We start from the raw sequence: 19,389 nt of genomic DNA on the forward strand, positions 1-19,389 counted from the left end.
TATATCTTTTACCCTCTTAGGATAAAAGTAACAGATAAACTTCGACTTATATGCATTTACTTATTCATTAATCAACTATACACAACAATGCATTTTATAACACCAAGTTACTGATGCGGTTTCGCATTATCAATGTACAACCAATTAACAAATAACAAACCATATATCTAGGTTTTAAGACCATATGATATTATCGTCTTGTGATCACCCTTTTTATCACATTCCATAAGGTGATTCTAGCAAGCGCGGGTTTGTTCCAATGCTCAAAACTAGTTCATAAGCACTCATGAACGTTGCAGCAAACTTTTGCTATGTCTAATACCATTTAGACAATCTACACACCAATTCATGACAATCTTCATTCATACCTACTTCCAACATATGAACGATTGTGGACAATTTGAATAATTCAATTATTCTTAATAAACTCAATTATTCTGCAAGTCAAAACATGCAAAGTGAAACAATAGCTAAACAATTAACATAAGACAGTAACATTACTCATAAATAATACTCATTTATTTAATCATCAAATGTTAATTACATTTATCTATTACACGTTTCAAATACTATCTAATCTATACTAATATCATTCTTCAGCCCAATACTCCTAGCATGCTACAAGTGCTTAACCCTGCTCAGTCCCTTCGTAAGCGGATCTGCTGGGTTATCTTTTGATGATATCCTCTTAACCACGAGTTGTCCTTCTTCTACTCGATGTCTAATAAAGTGATATTTTCTATCGATATGAAGAGATCTACCACGATCCCTTGGTTCCTTGGTCAAGGCAACCGCTCCTTCATTATCACAGAAATTTTCCATAGGCTCCTTTATGGCAGGTACAACTCCAAGATCACCAATGAAGTTCTTCAACCATATTGCCTCCTTTGACGCTTCGCTCGCTGCAATGTACTCTGATTCGCACGTTGAATCAGCTACGGTTTCCTGTTTGTAACTTTTCCTAGTTACTGCTCCTCTATTAAGGGTAAAGACCCAGCCCGACTGCGAACGGTAGTTGTCCCTGTCGGTCTGAAAGCTGGCGTCACTATACCCTCACACCTTCAAGTCATCACTCCCTCCAAGGACTAAAAACCATTCCTTGGTCCTCCAAAGGTACTTAAGGATATTCTTGACCGCAATCCAATGGGTTCTGCCAGGGTTCCCTTGATATCTACTAACCATGCTCAAAGCAAAGGCTACATCAGGGCGAGTACAAGTCATAGCATGCATGATTGAGCCAACTGCGGAAGCGTATGGTACTCGGCTCATTTATGCTATTTCAGCTTCGATACTCGGACTTTGATTCATACTCAACTTGGCATTACTTTGTATCGGTAATTCTCCCTTCTTCAAATTTTCCATACTAAAACGTTTTAGTACTTTATCTAAGTAAGTGTTCTGACTAAGTCCTATTAGTCTCTTACTTCGTTCTCTCACTATCCTTATTCCCAGAATATAGGAAGCCTCTCTGAGGCCCTTCATAGCGAAGCACTTCCCGAGCCAAGACTTAACCTCATGCAGCGTCGGGACATCGTTTCCTATGAGTAGTATGTCATCGACATACAGAACGAGGAAGCTTACTATACTCCCACTGGCTTTGACATATACACATGATTCATCTTTGCTTCGTACAAATCCAAACTCTTTGACTTTCTCATCAAAGCAAAGATTCCATCTGTGAGACGCTTGCTTAAGTCCATAAATGGACTTTCAAGCTTACACACTCTATTTGGATGCTTCGGATCAACAAAACCCTCTGGTTGATCCATGTAAACATCCTCAGCCAACTTTCCATTAAGGAAAGCGGTCTTGACATCCATTTGCCAAATCTCATAATCATGAAATGCGGCAATTGCTAGCATCACTCTAATAGACTTTATCTTCGCAACTGGTGAGAAGGTCTCATCATAGTCAACTCCGGGAGTTTGAGTAAAGCCCTTCGCAACCAATCGCGCCTTATATGTGTGTACGTTTCCATCCACGTCGGTCTTCTTCTTGAAGATCCATTTGCACCCAACGGTCTTACGTCCGAGCACATTATCAACCAAATTCCAAACTTGGTTGTCATACATGGATTGGATCTCGCTATCCATTGCCTCTTTCCATTTTGCAGACTTCGGGCCTGCCATGGCTTCCTTATAGCTATTAGGTTCATCTAGATTTATTAGTGTACCATCACTAATATACGTGTCCCCTTCGGTAGTAATATGAAAACCATAAAACTGGGGTTGAACTCTAACTCTTTCGGAACGTCTAAGAGGTAAGAACTCGTCAATCGGTTCAACCGGAGTTTCCTCCTCGGGTTGAGTGCCAGCAGTATAGGTTCCTTCATCAATCGACTCTTGAATCTCTTCAAGCTCGATTTGCCTCCCACTGTCTCCTTGGCTTATGAGTTCTCACTCTCGGAAAACTCCTCTCCTCGCAACGAAGACAACATTGTCCTACGGTCTATAGAAGAGATATCCAAAGGATTTCTGCAGGTAGCCGATGAAAATACATCGCTCACTATGAGGTTCGAGCTTGTCGTGAGTATCTCGTCTTACGAAAGCCTCGCAGCCCCAAACCTTGATATGAGCTAACGAGGGAGCTTTCCCTGTCCATATCTCGTGAGGTGTTTTGGCAACCTTCTTAGTAGGGACTCGGTTAAGGATGTGGGCGGCAATCCCTAAGGCATACCCCCAGAATGAGATAGGTAGTGAAGCATGACTCATCATAGAGCGGACCATGTCTAACAAGGTTCGATTACGCCTTTCTGCCACACCATTCAACTGTGGTGTCCTAGGTGGCGTCAATTGTGAAACTATTCCACACTCTTTGAGATAGTCGTGGAATTCAAGACTTAGGTATTCTCCTCCTCGATCGGATCGAAGCATCTTGATTTTCCTGCCCAATTGATTCTCCACTTCATTCTTGAACTCTTTGAACTTTTCAAACGTTTCTGACTTTTGCTTGATTAAGTAGATATACCCATATCTACTATAGTCATCGGTAAAAGTCACATAGAAGCGGTTCCCATCCTTCGTGGTTGATCTAAAGGGTCCACATACATCGGTATGTATGAGGTCCAATAAACCCTCACCCCTTTCACATGTGCTAGTGAAGGGGACTTGGTCATCTTCCTAAGTAAACAAGATTCGCAAGTGTCATCTTCCCTAAGGTCAAATGACTCCAACACTCCATCCTTTTGGAGTTGGGCTATGCGATTCTTGTTGACATGTCCAAGACGACAATGCCACAAGGATGCTTTATCCATACTATTGGAAGAATCCATGCACAAAACATCATTTCCTAGGTTATCTACAATCATAACAGTTTCATAAATTCCATTACATGGCATTGCTTCAAAATATAAGACACCATTTAGATAAGCATAAATTGAACCATTCTCATTATTAAAAGAAAATCTAAATCCATGTCTAAACAAACCATGAAACGAAATGATGTTTCTTTCCATTTATGGCGAGTAGCAACAATTATTTAAATCTAAACATAAACCATTACTAAGCACTAAAGAATACACTTCAATCTTGGTCACAGGCGACGATCTTCTGTTCCCCATGATTAGATTTATTCTTCCATGCTCCACATCCCTATTTCTTCTTAGTCCCTGCAATTCATAACAAATGTGGTAACCACACCCAGTATCTAGGACCCAAGAAATAGCATGAGATGAATCATTAGATTTAATTGTGTATATACCTGCGAAAGACGACTTGATCTTCCCTTCCCTGATGGCTTGCAGGTATTCTGGGCAGCTTCTCTTCCAATGCCCTATTTTGTGGCAATGGTGGCACTCTGCCCCCTTTGGGTTAGGGTTGGGCTTAGCAGGATCAACTTTGGTCCCACTAGAAGAGGAACCATCTCGGGACTTTCCCTTGAGGCAGCTCTTAGACGGAGCCTTCCTCTTCTTACCCCTACCTTGCCCAATTGCCAAAACAGGAGCAGCTGGTGGATTGGGAGTTGGTGTAACAGATTTGTCCTTGAGGTTGCTCTCAGCAACCCTAAGGAGACCTTGGAGCGTACTTAGGGTAACCTCCTCCTTGTTCATGTGGTAGGTCATCCTAAATTGATTGTAACATGGAGGCAAGGAATGAAGCACCATGTCGATAGCCAAATCTTCCCCAAAGTTGACATTCAACTTGCGAAGACGATCGACATACCTTTGCATCTTTTGCAGGTGCACGGTTAGAGATTATCCATGTCCCATTCTAGCGGAGATCATGTTGGTGAAGATCTCGTAACGTTCCTGCCTTGCGTTTTGATGGTATCTCTCCAATAAGTCTTGGTGCATTTCATACGGATACATGTCCTCGTAGGACTTTTGGAATTCGGCGTTCATTGTGGCTATCATGATGCAATGAACCTTCGTCGCATCACGTTCATGAGTCTCAAAAGTAGTCATTTCAGCCGGAGTAGCGATTTCTGGATTGATCTTCTCTAACTTCTCATCAAGGACATACTCCTTGTCCTCGTAGCGAGCAATCGTGCGAATGTATCTTATCCATTCGCTAAAGTTCGTTCCATCAAAAGTCACCTTTTGGCAAAGGCTCATCAATGTGAATGAACTAGCAGCAGCGTTGTTTGCGTTCGACATCTACAAATAGAAAGGACAAAGATGGATTAGAATTTGAATCCCTAATAATCACCCAATAAGAAAAATTAGGGCTAGGATCCAACAACAATATTCACATATTAGAAAAGGGATGCCGGAATCCAACATGCAAACAATTTGAAGGTAAGTGAATGACGATTCACTAATTCTCCACCATGAAAACATAACTTTAAGTTCTAAATGCATTGAGAATTCCTAGGTTTCGATGAGATTCATTGAACTTTTCAATGGCATGTTTAAATCTCGATATGCCCCTCTCGTTTGTGACTGGGATACCGAGGATCACAAAGTGGGTGTGAATTACCATGCAAATTTACACAGTGCCTTCATTGTAACAATCACCTATTCTATGTGTCGGTAAACCACACACGCTCCACCGAACTATGATAAACAATGAATCACCCTTTGCCACCTATGCTTAGAACCAATTAGTGTGCCGGTAAACCACACACGCTCCACTAACTTCTTAGCAAGGGTGCAAATTGTAATTTCATGGGATTTCATCAATTCACTTTTCCTAAAGTAACTAGGATTGGGAATTTTGAAAAACATGTAGTTACTTTGTATTTCAATATTATACTTTTAATGAGGAGATGAGGTTGCCCTATCCTACCCGTTCGACTAACGACCCTCCACCGATCAAGCAAGTGGTGGGTGTGAGTGTACACCCATTAAGCGTCATTTTATAGGCCGCAACCTTATACCCACCTTATAGACCGGCTTCGTGAATGAGGCCTACTAACGGTAAGACTAGCATTTTAATTATATATATATATATATATATATATATATATATATATATATATATATATATATATATATATAAATCTTGTAATATTATATTAGTATAGGGTTGAATTTTAAACTTGTAAAATTCTAGGGTTTGAAATTTAAATTGTCTAAATTAAACTTTTAATCACAAAACATAAATTTCAAAACTTGAGGACAAGTTTTAAACTTTTCAAAACATAAGGGATCAAATAACAAATAATTCAAATTAACCATTTAATCTCATAATTATCTTTATTTGATTTATTTAAATGTTTCTTGCAAAACAATTTACCAATTTAATTAAAATAATCAATCAATTATCACATAAGGAAATTATTATTCAATTAATTGATAAATATCTTTAATTAGGTCAAGAATATATTCAAATATATGTAAAAATCGGATTTATATTGACCCATTAAGATAAAGGCAAGTTTCCATAAGATAAACAGCAAGAAATCTCGAAACCAGCTCTTTCTGACGCACGAACTCCCCGAGTACGACAATGGACTCGCCGAGTTGAGGCCTACTCGCCGAGTCCACTATGGAACTCGCTGAGTTCATCAGGCAGAAGGACAAAATTCGAATTTTGCAATCAACAATCAAGCAACCAATGCATCAATTCAATAGAAAACAATCAAGGCTCTGATACCACTGATGGGTTTGAGCCATAAGAACATTCCTATGTGCACATACAAACCCTAATGCTTGGATCTAGGTTTCTCTAATTGAACATGCATTGTATCCAAGACTTTGAACAATAGATCTAGGTAATAACATAAGGAAAAAACAGATCTAAAGGAATACCTTGAGTTGCTTGCTTGAATCTTCTTATCCTTGGAGCTTAGAGTCACAATTGTCACTCCTCTAATGGCTTACAAACACCAACTTAGCAAGAGGATGATTAGAGAGAGAGGAGGAGAGGGGAGGAAGTCGGCCAGGGTTTCTTCAAAAGCATGAGTGTCAATTTCCTTGACCTTAAGGGTCTATTTATACTAGTGAGGCTCCTAGGGTTTCACCCTTAAACCCTAATTGGATAACTTAGGCTCTAAGCAATCCAATCTCCCTAATGATAAGCATTGGACGATTTCTAGGTCTATCCAAAGCCCCAAAACTGTCCACCCCTTATCCATAAGGGATTATAGCCCAAAGTACAACTATCATACAATTGACAGTTTATGCACTTTTATTTAATTAATCTATTTAAGTCACCAAATTAATTCCTAATTAATTTATGAATTATATTAATCAAATAACAATATTATTATTCCTTATATTATTCTCCTAATATATTAATAATATTTCTTCTCTCATTATAAATTATCCTGTCAAGTTGCTATGGTGAAGGCAACCCAAAAAGACCATGCATAATCGGGTCAAATACTTTCCTAATATAGTTGCAGCCTTAGACACTATTCCAACAATTTCAGGGGTGTATCTAGGTACCGTTTGTGGGAGGGACGCGTACCATTTTGATGGAAGAGGCTCATCGATCGATGTTCTCGATCCATCATGGGGCCACTAAGATGTATTTAGATCTTAAGAGGGAGTATTGGTGGCCCTGTATGAAGAGGGATGTCGTGCGGTTTGTTGAGAGGTGCTTAACCTGTCGTAGGGTTAAGGCCGAGCACCAGAAACAGCATGGTAAGTTGCAGCCGTTGGAGGTTCCCGAATGGAAGTGGGAACAGATTACTATGGATTTTATCACCAAATTGCCAAGGACTGCTAGGGGAGTCGATGCAATTTGGGTGATTGTGGACAGGTTGACGAAGAGTGCCCACTTCCTTGCTATTAGTGAGAGCTCTTCTGCAGAGAAGTTGGCCGAAATGTACGTGCAGGAGGTGGTATTGCGGCATGGAGTGCCGACCTCGATTGTCTCAGATCGAGATGTGCGTTTCACTTCCAGATTCTGGAAGAAATTTCATGAGGAATTGGGTACTAGGCTGCACTTTAGTACCGCATACCACCCCCAGACTGACGGGCAGAGCGAGCGGACGATTCAGACGCTCGAGGATATGCTCCAGGCGTGTGTGTTGGATTTTGGTGGGAGTTGGGACACGTATTTGCCCTTGGCAGAGTTTTCCTACAACAACAACCATCATTCGAGCATTGGTATGCCACCCTTTGAGCTATTGTATGGGAGAAGGTGTCGGACCCCCATTTGCTGGGGAGAGGCCGGGCAGCGTGTTATGGGTAGTATCGAGATCGTGCTTCAAACGACTGAGTAGATACAGCAAGTCAGGCAGAGTTTATTGACCACTCAGAGTCGTCAGAAGATTTATGCGGACAGGCGTCGGTCCGAGCTCGAGTTCCAGGTCGGCGACTTTGTACTCCTGAAGGTCTCTCCTTGGAAAGGAGTGATCCGATTCAGGAAGAGGGGCAAGTTGGGGCCCCGATATATCGGTCCTTTTCGGGTGATCACAAGGGTAGGCTGGGTAGCCTACCGGTTGGAGCTACATGCAAAGCTAGGTCAGATCCATGACACTTTCCATGTGTCACGGCTACGAAAGTGTATAGTCGATGAGTCGGCAGTGGTGCCATTAGAGGATATTCAGGTGGATGTGGGCCTGAACTACGTTGAGAGACTGGTGGCTATTCGGGATCGAAAGATCAAGATTCTAAGGAACAAAGAGGTGCCTCTGGTGCAGGTCCAGTGGCAACACCGGAAAAGGTCAGAGCTTACTTGGGAGCCGGAGCGCGAGATGCGTGAGCAACATCCGGAGTTATTTCCAGAATGAGACTTCGAGGGCGAAGTCTGATTCTATTAGGGGAGAATTGTAACATCCGGATTTCCCAGGTATATTATTTATTTATTTATTTTGAAATTTGTGGAGGAACTCGGCGAGTTGGAACCAAGACTCGCCAAGTAGGGTCGCGGATGTTCATCCGGGTTCACGTCCGGACTCGGCGAGTCCATGCTGTTTAATGAAACCCTAATTCCCCGGGTTTGGAGCCTATTTAAGGGCACTTATAGCCTCCCACTGCGGCTACCAGTCCCTTTGAGAGAACCCTAAGTGAGCTAAATCGTTGTGAGGAAGAAGAAGTCACTTTTTGATCCTTGAACCTTTGGTTTAGCAAGAAGAAGGTGACAAGAGCAAAGAGGAGGTGCGATTCAAGTAGTTCCAGAGTTCATAGACTTCATTTTGAGGTAATAGTTCGAACCTCCTTCAGTTTTGGTGTTGATCTTTAGAGTTAGGGTTTTCTAACCCCTTTGAAGAGTGATTATGTGGAGCAAATAGTCCCTATTCGAGTTTGTGCCTTGGATCTGGACTCAAAGAGGTCCAGAGACCTTAACCCTTGGAGATTTATGGATCAGTTTGGGGTTATTAGACTTAGGTTGCCATTTTTGGGACTAAATCTCCTTTTGATGCCTTGTTGTGGTTGTACAAGCGTCAAGTTTCGAACTTTATGTGGCATTCATGCTTGGGGAGGCTAGATCTATGGTTTGGGGAAACAGATCTGACCTCAGGAGGCCAGTAGAGTTTGTGCATGGCATGAACTCGCCGAGTTGTTCTTGGGACTCGGCGAGTAGGGTTAGGGTTTCACGTAAATTGTTCAGCGAGTAGACTTGCCGAGTTGGGGTATGAATCAGTGAGTCAGGAGGGAATTAGAGGACTGGAGTTCAAGGTGGTACTCGCCGAGTTGTTCTTGAGACTTGGCGAGTTGAGTCAGGGTGGCCATGCGATTCATGGTTGGTATGACTCGTCGAGCATAGGGAGGGACTCGGTGTGTCAAGCGGGACAAAGAGTTAAAGGACATGTGAGAACTCGCCGAGTCACCTGGGTGCACTCGGCGAGTAGGGTCAAAGTGGGACCGTTGACTTCTGTTGACTTTTAGGGTTTGGTCATCAATGCAGTCCTTGTGACAAGAGGGGAGGGTAAAATAGTCTTTTACCTTTTTGAGGGTGCCAATGGCAGGTTGAGTCTAGTATCGAGATTTATATTTATAAGAATATTTATTTATGTGAATAGGCGGAGGCTAGGCAATATTTTCCATCGAGTCGGAGATTTACCGGGACACCTGAGGTGAGTCTTCTCACTATACTTTACCTAGTGTGGTAACAGAGTTATGTGACAGAGTACTATAGAGTTATATGCCAGTGTATTTGCATGTTATTTATGTGTTGTGATTTATTGTGATATGTGCTATGCATGATTCAGAGTTACAGAGTTGGGACTTTCGGGTCCCTAGAGTTAGGGCCAGAGGGCCCACAGAGAGTTGGGGCTGGAGGGCCCCACTGAGACACATTGACCAGAGGGTCGACAGAGTTTCAGCCTCGAGTGGCTATTATGTGCTAGAGTGGTATTTTGGGGGAACTCACTAAGCTTATGCTTACAATGTTATGTGTTATGTGTTTCAGGTACCAGTGATGACCGCGGGAAGGTGCCGGCTTGATTCGTACACACACACATGGGATTCTATGTATTGTGATCTTGGGAGATATTTTGTGAAACAAAGACATGATATTATGACATTTTATGAATGAATGAATTTGTAAAAATGTGATTGAAAATGCGAAAAATTGTTTTAAATTTTCACGGTGTTACAAGTTGGTATCAGAGCCTAGGTTTGAGGGATTCGGGTGCACCTTCGGGCGTATCTGAACTCAAACCGAGGATTTGAGGAAATTTTAATAATAAAATAAGTTTTCAAAAGAAGAACTTACGAGACAAACAGAGCAGAGTCGTGTGTACGAACATCCAGCGCCCGAACGGTGATTTCCCAAAATACCATTACTATAAGTGTTATAAGATATGATGTGATATGTTATATGATGAGCTATGCTATGCATACTAGAGTAGACTAGGTATTCTTATTAGGACTAGAGTGGCCTGATATGTGATGCCTGAGTCTAGGAGTCTTGCTGCTAGGAATACTTTAGAGTGTTTAGGTAGCAGCGAGGAGGTTGTGAGAGATCTGCTAGCGAGTATCATATGATCAGAGAGAGTACAGTACTTGGGACTTGGGACTCTGGGAGGAGGACTTGGGGTGAATGCTGATGCGGTGTGGACGGTAGTATTGGGTCCGTACTACTAAAGACACCGGGTCAGTACACAGTCCAAGTAAGAATCCTTGGAGTACCAAGGTGCAAGTAGGGTAGAGTATTCGAGTGTGAGCATACTCGAGCGACTCCCTGATATTTATTCTTGTGATGTATTTCAGAGAGAGAGAGATCATGGTTGGGACGCGCCACACATCAGGGACCAGCGGTACGAGTGATGAGGAGATCCGTAGGATCATCCAGGAGGAGGTGGCTGCGGCCATCAGGGCAGAGATACCAGAGATGTTCGGGTCTATCAAGACCACGTTGATAGAGACATTTGATGAGAAGTACGTTGCTCTTTCTGAGGCTGCTGTTGCTGCGGCCACTGCAGCTATAGCTGCGACTAGGCCGCAGGGTGGTGATGCGTTGCTGTTCCGAGAGTTCAGCAACACAAAACCACCGGAGTTTGACGGGACCCAGGACCCGATTGCGGCGATGAGATGGATTTCAGACATAGAGGGGTGGCTACTCGCGATTCATTGTCAGCGACAGAAGCAGCGGCGGAACAGCAGCAGGTAACGATGGCAGTGGAACGGTTGGGAGTGGTGGTAGCGATAAAACGGTCTGAGGGTGACGTTGGAAAGGAGCAATCGCGACGCCCGGCGACTGCGACGTCTTCAACGGGAGTGGCAGCCACCTACGATCCCATCCCCGGTCTTCAACAGCCTCCCTCGGCTACCCACGACGTCACCGGCAGCGGCTATGGATTTGGATGGCGAAGCAGCGGCGACAGTCGGCTGGAACTCGCCGGTCTCGCCTGGTCAGAAAAACACGAAGGTGGGGTGGTGGTGGCTGGAGACGAGATGTGGCGGCTGATAAATGGTCCTAGGGTTAGGGTTGTTTGAAGCCATGCTTTTTAAATGGATGCCAAGAAGAAGGGTGACGGGTTATGACCCCGTCCAATTCCAACTTAAGCCCAAATTTCACTTTTAGTCCCTCCTTCTCAATTTCTTCTCACTTAGGTCTATAAGTTACAACACAGCCCCCAACATTATAGATTCTTAACAATTCAAGACCCATAAGTTATCAATTAACCCTTAACATTTCAAAATTCTTTTCAATCCAAGCCCAGTAATTACCAAACGCACCCTGACTTCTGAAATCATTTTCAAATTAAATCCAGAGCTTACACTTTTAACCCCCAACTTCTAAAATTATAACATTTGGCTCCCAAAATCAACATCTCGTTGAATAATATGGATTTCAGGGCTACTACTCTTTCATATATTTTATCTATTTATTTAATAAATAAACGGGGTTTTACAAGTCAAATGGTATATATTATATAATACTTATTAAATATTAATACTTGATACATAAATACATTTAAAAATAGAATAATTTTTTTATTAAGAATATAAATGGGTTAGCGGGTCAACCCGTTTATTTTTTGAGAAACCTATATATGACCAGTTTAATAAACGGATTGGCGGGTTGAAAAACTCAACTCAAACCCATTTATTTCGTGCCGTGTCGCGGATCGTGTCGAGAATTGTCAGCCCTATTGAATATGCTTTATAGAATAGTGTGTGTGTGTGTGTGTGTGTATATATATATATATATATATATATATATATATATATATATATATAGAGAGAGAGAGAGAGAGAGAGGTTTAATAGAAAGTCATCATTAACAAGTAACCAATGAACCAATCATGAACGTCGGAAATCATAATGATCCACGGCCAAGGAAATAGATGTACATTTGTACATTGGACGCACAAACACCGGATTATACCAAAAAATCCACCCCCTTCCAAAAAAAAACTCACCTTTTTTTTCGTTTAAAATTTTTTTAGGCTACATTTTTTATCGAAAAAAAAAACTGAATATACCGTTGTTCTCGATTTTTCGTCCTCTTTCCATAGAGATCCATTATGATATAAGAAAAACGATTTTTTTTTCGAAAAAAACTCACTTCATTTTGTTAGTTTTTTCATTATTTAAGTTTATTTTTATCAACAAAAACTAATTATACCAAAAAATATTAATTTTTTGTACTCTATTAATAAACATAAACACCGAATAAAAAAAAACTCGATTAGTGTAAATTCACACTGTGAATCTAAACTGTAAATATTTCAAATTTTAACATTCACAATGTGAAAAAGCTCGATTAGTTCAAATTCACATTGTGAATCTGGCCTGCTATTATGCACACTATGAATCTGTAAAGGTTCACAAAAAAAAAAAAAAAAAAAAAAAAAAAAAACAATCAGTGTAGATTCACACTGTGAATCTAAACTGTAAATATTTCAATTTTTAACATTCACAATGTGAAAAGCTCGATCAGTTTAAATTCACATTGTGAATCTGACTTACTATTATGCACACTATGAATATGAGAAAGTTCACAATATGAATCTGAACAGGTTCAGAATATAAATCTGAATAGGTTCACAATGTGAATCTGAACTGAAATATCGTTTTTTTTACACGAATATGAATCTATGTTTAAAAAGTACAAAAAATTATGAATTTTGATATATTTATTATTTTTTTTCTATAAAAAAATAAATCTTAACTTTTCAACAAAGAAAATGAAGTGGGTTTTTTTCGAAAAAAAGAATCGTTTTATATATATTATCATGGATCTCTTTGGAAAGATGACGGAAAATCGTGAACAACGATATACTCGGTTTTTTTTCCGATAAAAAATCATGGGCTAAAAAAAATTTAACGAAAAAAGGAAGTGAGTTTTGTTATAATCCAGTGCATGTGCGTTCATTGTAAAAGCCTACAACCCTTTCTTTTGCCAATGATCGTTTTAAATTTCGACGCTTTTGATTTGTTCCGTTATATATATATATATATATATATATATATATATATATATATATATATATATATATATATATATATATATATACTAGTAGCGTACTGTCGCACCCCAAAACCATGAACGGCGGAAACGTTCTGTGGCGGAGGACGTCATGTATAGTATCACAACAATGAATAATAGTAAACAAGCAACAGAAGGGTAATTTGCTAAATTAAAGAGATTCTAAGGACCGTAAACTCCATTTGGGATAAAATAAATCATAATGGCATTCATATATCTCTAATATATTGAATTATCCCTAAATTAAAGAGATTCTACCGAAATTCAAGTAACAGAAGGGTAATTATGTAAATTTGATGGAATCCGAAATGGATGAATTATGTAATTTGCTAATTTTTTAAAATATAAAATGGTAAAAAAGAAATTTTAGTAGCAAATCAATTAGGCGGGAAAATAATCTTCAGGGGCTTTTAAAAGTGTACAAATGGCTTAGATTTATTATTTTATTAGAAAAGAGAAATGATACTCAAAAAATTATATAATATTGTTTTGCATTGGGTTTTTTATATGTGATTTTTATTAACAGTGTGTTGTAAGGATTTTGTTCGGTTTTTGATCATCTTATTCTAGATAATATTTTCTACTTGATATTAAACTTACATAAAACTCTTTATATTTTTTTTCGGTAGGAAAAATCTAATCTACTACTAAATTACTTATAATTTCAGTTATGTCCGTTGAATCTCAGTCCTCAAGAAGGGATTGTTAATATATTCTTTAGATATTAAAGTTTACATAAATTTCTTTGTGTAACTTAAAAACCCTACAAATGTACAATGACTTTTCGAATGTAATCATAACCATTATAATAAAAAAAATCGTCATTTAACAAATAAGCAAGTGTTAATAAACAATATTGATAAATGTATTCTCGAGATGTTTATGTTTATATCTGTGACTCTAACGACTTCATCGTATTTGGATGCACTAACACCAAAATATTAAAAATTACCGTGAACATAAAGTAGAAGTAATTTCACATGCATAAGCCAGGACTGATAAATTTTTGATAGACATTTAATCACATACATTAATTTCACCTGGAAAAATAATAATTTAGAACAATTAATCACATACATTAATGAGTCAAATTCCATAATTCAGTAAATGACATAAAAATTATAAACAAAGTAGAAAGTTGGCGGCTAACAAAAGTCATAATTTCTTTTTTCATAGTCAAATTAAAACTCAAGCCTAAAATTGTTTTTTTGCATCATCCTTTTCCCATAAACAAATTATAAAACTTCATTTGTGTTTTCGTTTAAGGGACAAATATTACTAATACCATAGTTACATAATACGCCGATCCAAGAAAGTAACAACACGATGGTTTAAATTAAATAAAAAAATTAAGTGCATTGCCTATACAGATAAAAAAAAAGTATTTTGTTATTTATTGGAAAATGGATATACACAATGCAATAAAACATGGGTAAATGTTAAAAAAAATCAATGAAAACTGTAAATACAAACACATTTTTATGAATTCTCCAGGTTTTAGGATTATTTGATCTTATTTATCCCGGTAATCAATTTCTAGTAGCAACATATACTTGCATACATTATCAACGATTATAATATGTAACCCTAAATGAGAAAAAATGATTTAAGAAAATATAATACAGAAGTACAATGGTATAATAAGGACAATATATAAAATACATTGCTATTGCTTCCATCCATTTATCACTTCTGAAAAAGCAATTAAACTCACTTGTGGATATGCTTATATTTCAAATACAAAGGGCAAAATTAGGAAGATATGCTTTCTTAGCAGAAAGTTTTAGAAGAACATTTAAAAGCATTTATTATATATTTTTTCCTTTCTCTTTCTCTATTTATGTCCCAAATCGAAGATTAAAATCTTACATGATTAACAAACTTTATTATAAAGATAAACTTGAATAATAAAGATGGGTTTGAAGTTTCATTTTTTTCTTTCTGTCATGAACCTTCAGGTTTATTATTTTTTTCTCTTTTTGTTCATATAATAGTCATTTGTCTTAGTCATTTATCTTTGTAAATTCATGTCCTTTTCCTTCATTAGCTTACTACAAACAGAAGTTACTTGAATCCTGATGCAATAACAAATTTAGTTTAATTAAACAAAAATTCTTTCTCTATGGCTACATAAATGGAATAAATACAATATTGGATCGGCTACCATACGTAAACCAGAGAATGAGTAAGATATATCATTTTTTCCAACAATGACAATAACCATAACTTGTAGGCTTTTAGCACCCACTTCATGAATTGAAAACTGACTGCTATATGCCGGTAAAAGTTGTTCCAATCAACGGTAACCCGTACTCTCCAAAAAAAAAAAGAATAAACAACCTAATTCTTAGATTAAAAAAATGAAAAAAAAAATTATAAAGTGATTCACTCGAAGTGATTATACCGATTTTGTATCGAGTATAATTGAGCGCTCGAGATCATGAAAAAGAAAAGAATCAATTGAAAGAAACAAAACTATGGCGGACAATGTGGGTTCTGAAAAAGTATAATTGTGAAATCATATGAGAAATCAAAACCAAACATCGTGAAATCACAGCATAGAAGTCAAATAAAAATTAAAATCTTACCGATAATAACCGATGGAGCGAAGGTGAAGGATTAATAGTTTTTTGATGTCTTTAGGGGTTTGTTTCATAGCTTCCTTCACTGTATCTGTGCCAAAATCATTGTTGTTGTATAAAAAAATTTAATATAAGTATAGTAGAAATGTTGACCTCCACGTATATACGAAGTCGACTAAAGCCCTAATCTATCAAATTCAAATTTGGATAAGATTTAGTTGCTGATTTAAGTCAATATCCTTGATTTCATGAGATTGTGATATCCCAAATTAAGAGGATTTTAAGAGGACAATGATACCAATTTACCAAGTTAAGTGACTCGATTTAATGCATCATAAGAGCAGTTGCAGTTTAAATGAGTAGGAGGGTAAAATTGGTACTTCACTTTATAAGAATGGAGATGAAGAAGATGTCACGTGACATAAAAAAGTTTCTTTTATTAAGGATGGAGATTATAATAGATTAATTAGTAAAAATAAATTTTTATATTATAAATAATATAAATTTCAGCAGAAAAGTTGACGTACAGACAATAGGGAACTATTTGTTTATCTTTCCCAATAATTGTACTTTGACGACAAAACCTTTTTTTAAATGTGTATCAAAAATATCGATAATAGTCAAAAAACATGGTCTAATTTCAAAATTTAGACATGAAAATAAATATTTCCGGGTATAGACATACATTCCGCGGAGCTCCGCAGAATCTACTGTAGCTATGCGGAATGGCAAAATCGTAATTAAATCAACGTAAAAAAAAAAAAAACTCAAGATCCATTCCGCGGAGCTCCGCGGAGGTAGCTCCGAGGAATAGATTATCATACTACCATAATCTTTAAAAAAAAGATTATCATACTATCATAATATTTTCTTGAAAATAAATAGTTGGTGAATAAATATAAACCCCGAAGAATCGATCCGAAAAAAATAAAATAAAAAAAAAAAAACTCAAGATCCCTCGGAGCTACCTCCGCGGAACTCCGTGCAATCTACTGTAGCTCCGCGTAATGGATCTTGAGTTTTTTTTTTTATATACGTTTATTTAATTACGATTTTGGAAAGATCAATTCCGCGGAGCTCCACAGAATGCATGTCTATACTCGAAAATGTCAATTTTCATATCTAAATTTTAAAAATAACTCCTATTTGGTATTTTCCCTCCACATTTTCACAAACCCAAGATCCGAATCTAAATCTACTCATTCGCTTTTATCTAAATCTTTTGCTTTGACAATAAAGTCTATTACATAATCCAATTTAAACCTAATCCTAATCTCATTTCCTCTACCCTAATAGAAGACGCCTCCAGCAAGAACTTCATCCACCACCGTCTTTGTCTACCACTTCCTCCTTAACAGACGCTACCACCACCTCATTCACCATTGATGCCACCATCTACTCCACCTCCATCACCGCCACAACTACATCAACCGCCTCTATATCCGACATCATCATCTGCTATATTGTCCATATCTTTCTATTTACCATGCCTCTTTTTTATTTTACCGAAGTTGTAATCAACTCTTCCACCTCTATATTGTCACCCCGTGGAACCAAAGTCGATTTTCAAAAAAATTGGATCTGAACAAAAACTGAGATTCTGCAGAATAATGAATATGGGTCATCGGGATTTGGAGATGAAGAAGAAGAAGAAGAAGAAGAAAGAGTTTAATGTATTGAACAGAGAATAGATTTACAAAGTTAGAGTACCTTGTATGTTCTTTAAAACTTGTTCATTGGAAAGATAAACGTTCTCTAACGTTTTCCCGATCTTCTTCTCCCACAAAAACACTGGCTCGTTAAAGGAGTAAATATTACCAGGGGGCTTCATGTAAACGATTTTGTTTAGAGTTCTTGGGTCATCAACGGATTTAATGATGTAAGTTCCAATGTCAAGTTCCTCATTGAAAACGTCTGCAATATATACAGATGATTAGAAGGTAATTTGAAGAGAAAGAAAGAAATTGGTTTAATTTACCTTTTGTGTTTCTGTCTTCTAAGATGACGACTTTATCCCTCGGTGGCTTCTGGTCGTGCTAATGTTGGGAGGAAATCGGCAGCAAAACATTTGGAATATACATAATTGTTAGAAATTATCTATAAAAAGAGTAGATATGTACTACAATCGAACGAAACGAAGAATAAGGGTTTGGAATGGAGATTAGCGTTCTGCTTAGTGGGAGGATAATGGAGGGTCAGGGAAAAAGGGTCATAAATTTCATCGGCTATGAGGAAAAAGTGGATCGCGAATATGTATTTCTTGGTGCTGTATTATCAGCCAATGGATTGCAATCCGTGTGAACTGTAAATTAGGGAATTTTATTGTCACCCGTCCGATTAGGATCCGTGTGAAAATATGGACAAATGTTTTTCAATTTGGTCCTAGCGGAGTTTTCAAAAAAAATTCAGAGATTCAGCTTTTTTCTTTGAGCTTATATTTTTTATATTAATATATTATGTTATAATATTATATATTTATGAATTTAAAGGAGTTTGAGTGGGGTAAGATATGGAATGCATTGAATTGTTGTATGTTATGTAGCATAATCTGTTTTTAGGACAATTTTTTAAGTAATGCTTGTTTTCATTGTACATCAGGCTTTAACATTTGTAATTAAGACTTTGAAGATGTATGATATATATATATATATATATATATATATATATATATATATATATATATATATATATATATATATATATATATATATATATTATTGAAAACTCACTTTTTATGCTACTCAGCGTTTTGTTGGTTTTGTCGCGAAACTTCGATAGGTCATAACTTCTTCGTTATAACCTGGATTTCGGTATTCTTTATATTTTCTTAATCCATCTAACAATCTCTACCACTTTATTCTACCCAATCAAGTTTATTTGCCTTAAAATCTTCCGAACTTAATCCCGAAATTCATAAAAGCCTACACCATCACTTTTTCGTTATACCCTTGGGCTCCAAAACACAAAGTGAGCACTTAGTACCTACATCCTATATTATCCACCACCAAATGTGGCTAAACTTCTCATTACCGGGACCGAAAGCCTTAGGATACTTGATCCTCTGGTCGCGGTCCCGAATTATTAAACGATCTGAAACAAGGTGTTACACTTACCATATGTTGATTGGGATGTAAAGCTTCAAAAAAGGTTAGAAATAATAAATTAGTATATAAATAATTAGGTAATGTAATCCAAACAAAATTATAATGTATCACACTCTGCCCATGTCGGGTAAACGGATATGTCAGCCATGTAACTTTCAGTTATATGTATGAGTGTTGAAAGCTAACGGCACGACCGTTCACCGAGCATCATCGGCGCTACGCTCTAGCAGCAACGAGATCCACATCATGAAGTGCTGCCAATTAATTTTTTGTAGTAAAGTAAGTATTGTTATTACAACATATTATGTATTAAGAAAATAATTATGTTACTTACATCACATGACAACCATCCTCCATGACTATTCGCATATAAACGTGACCAAAACTCAAGTGTAGCAAAACCGATCAAATAATTGTGTCCAAAAAACAACG

General features: G+C 37.7%; 1 long non-coding RNA gene across 1 annotated transcript; it reads right to left on the minus strand.

Moving 5' to 3' along the window:
* Positions 1-16,950: 16,950 nt before the first annotated feature.
* Positions 16,951-18,094, minus strand: LOC145102958 (uncharacterized). The gene is made up of 3 exons (XR_013706327.1): positions 17,832-18,094; positions 17,564-17,767; positions 16,951-17,453 (listed from the first exon to the last, which is right to left on the minus strand). It is a non-coding gene; the product is annotated as an uncharacterized LOC145102958 (long non-coding RNA).
* Between the last annotated feature and the right edge of the window lie 1,295 nt (positions 18,095-19,389).

This window comes from Lactuca serriola, chromosome 1 (genome assembly GCF_051521515.1).
Source record: "Lactuca serriola cultivar US96UC23 chromosome 1, Lser_US96UC23_V15, whole genome shotgun sequence".
NCBI classification, from domain to species: Eukaryota; Viridiplantae; Streptophyta; class Magnoliopsida; order Asterales; family Asteraceae; genus Lactuca; species Lactuca serriola.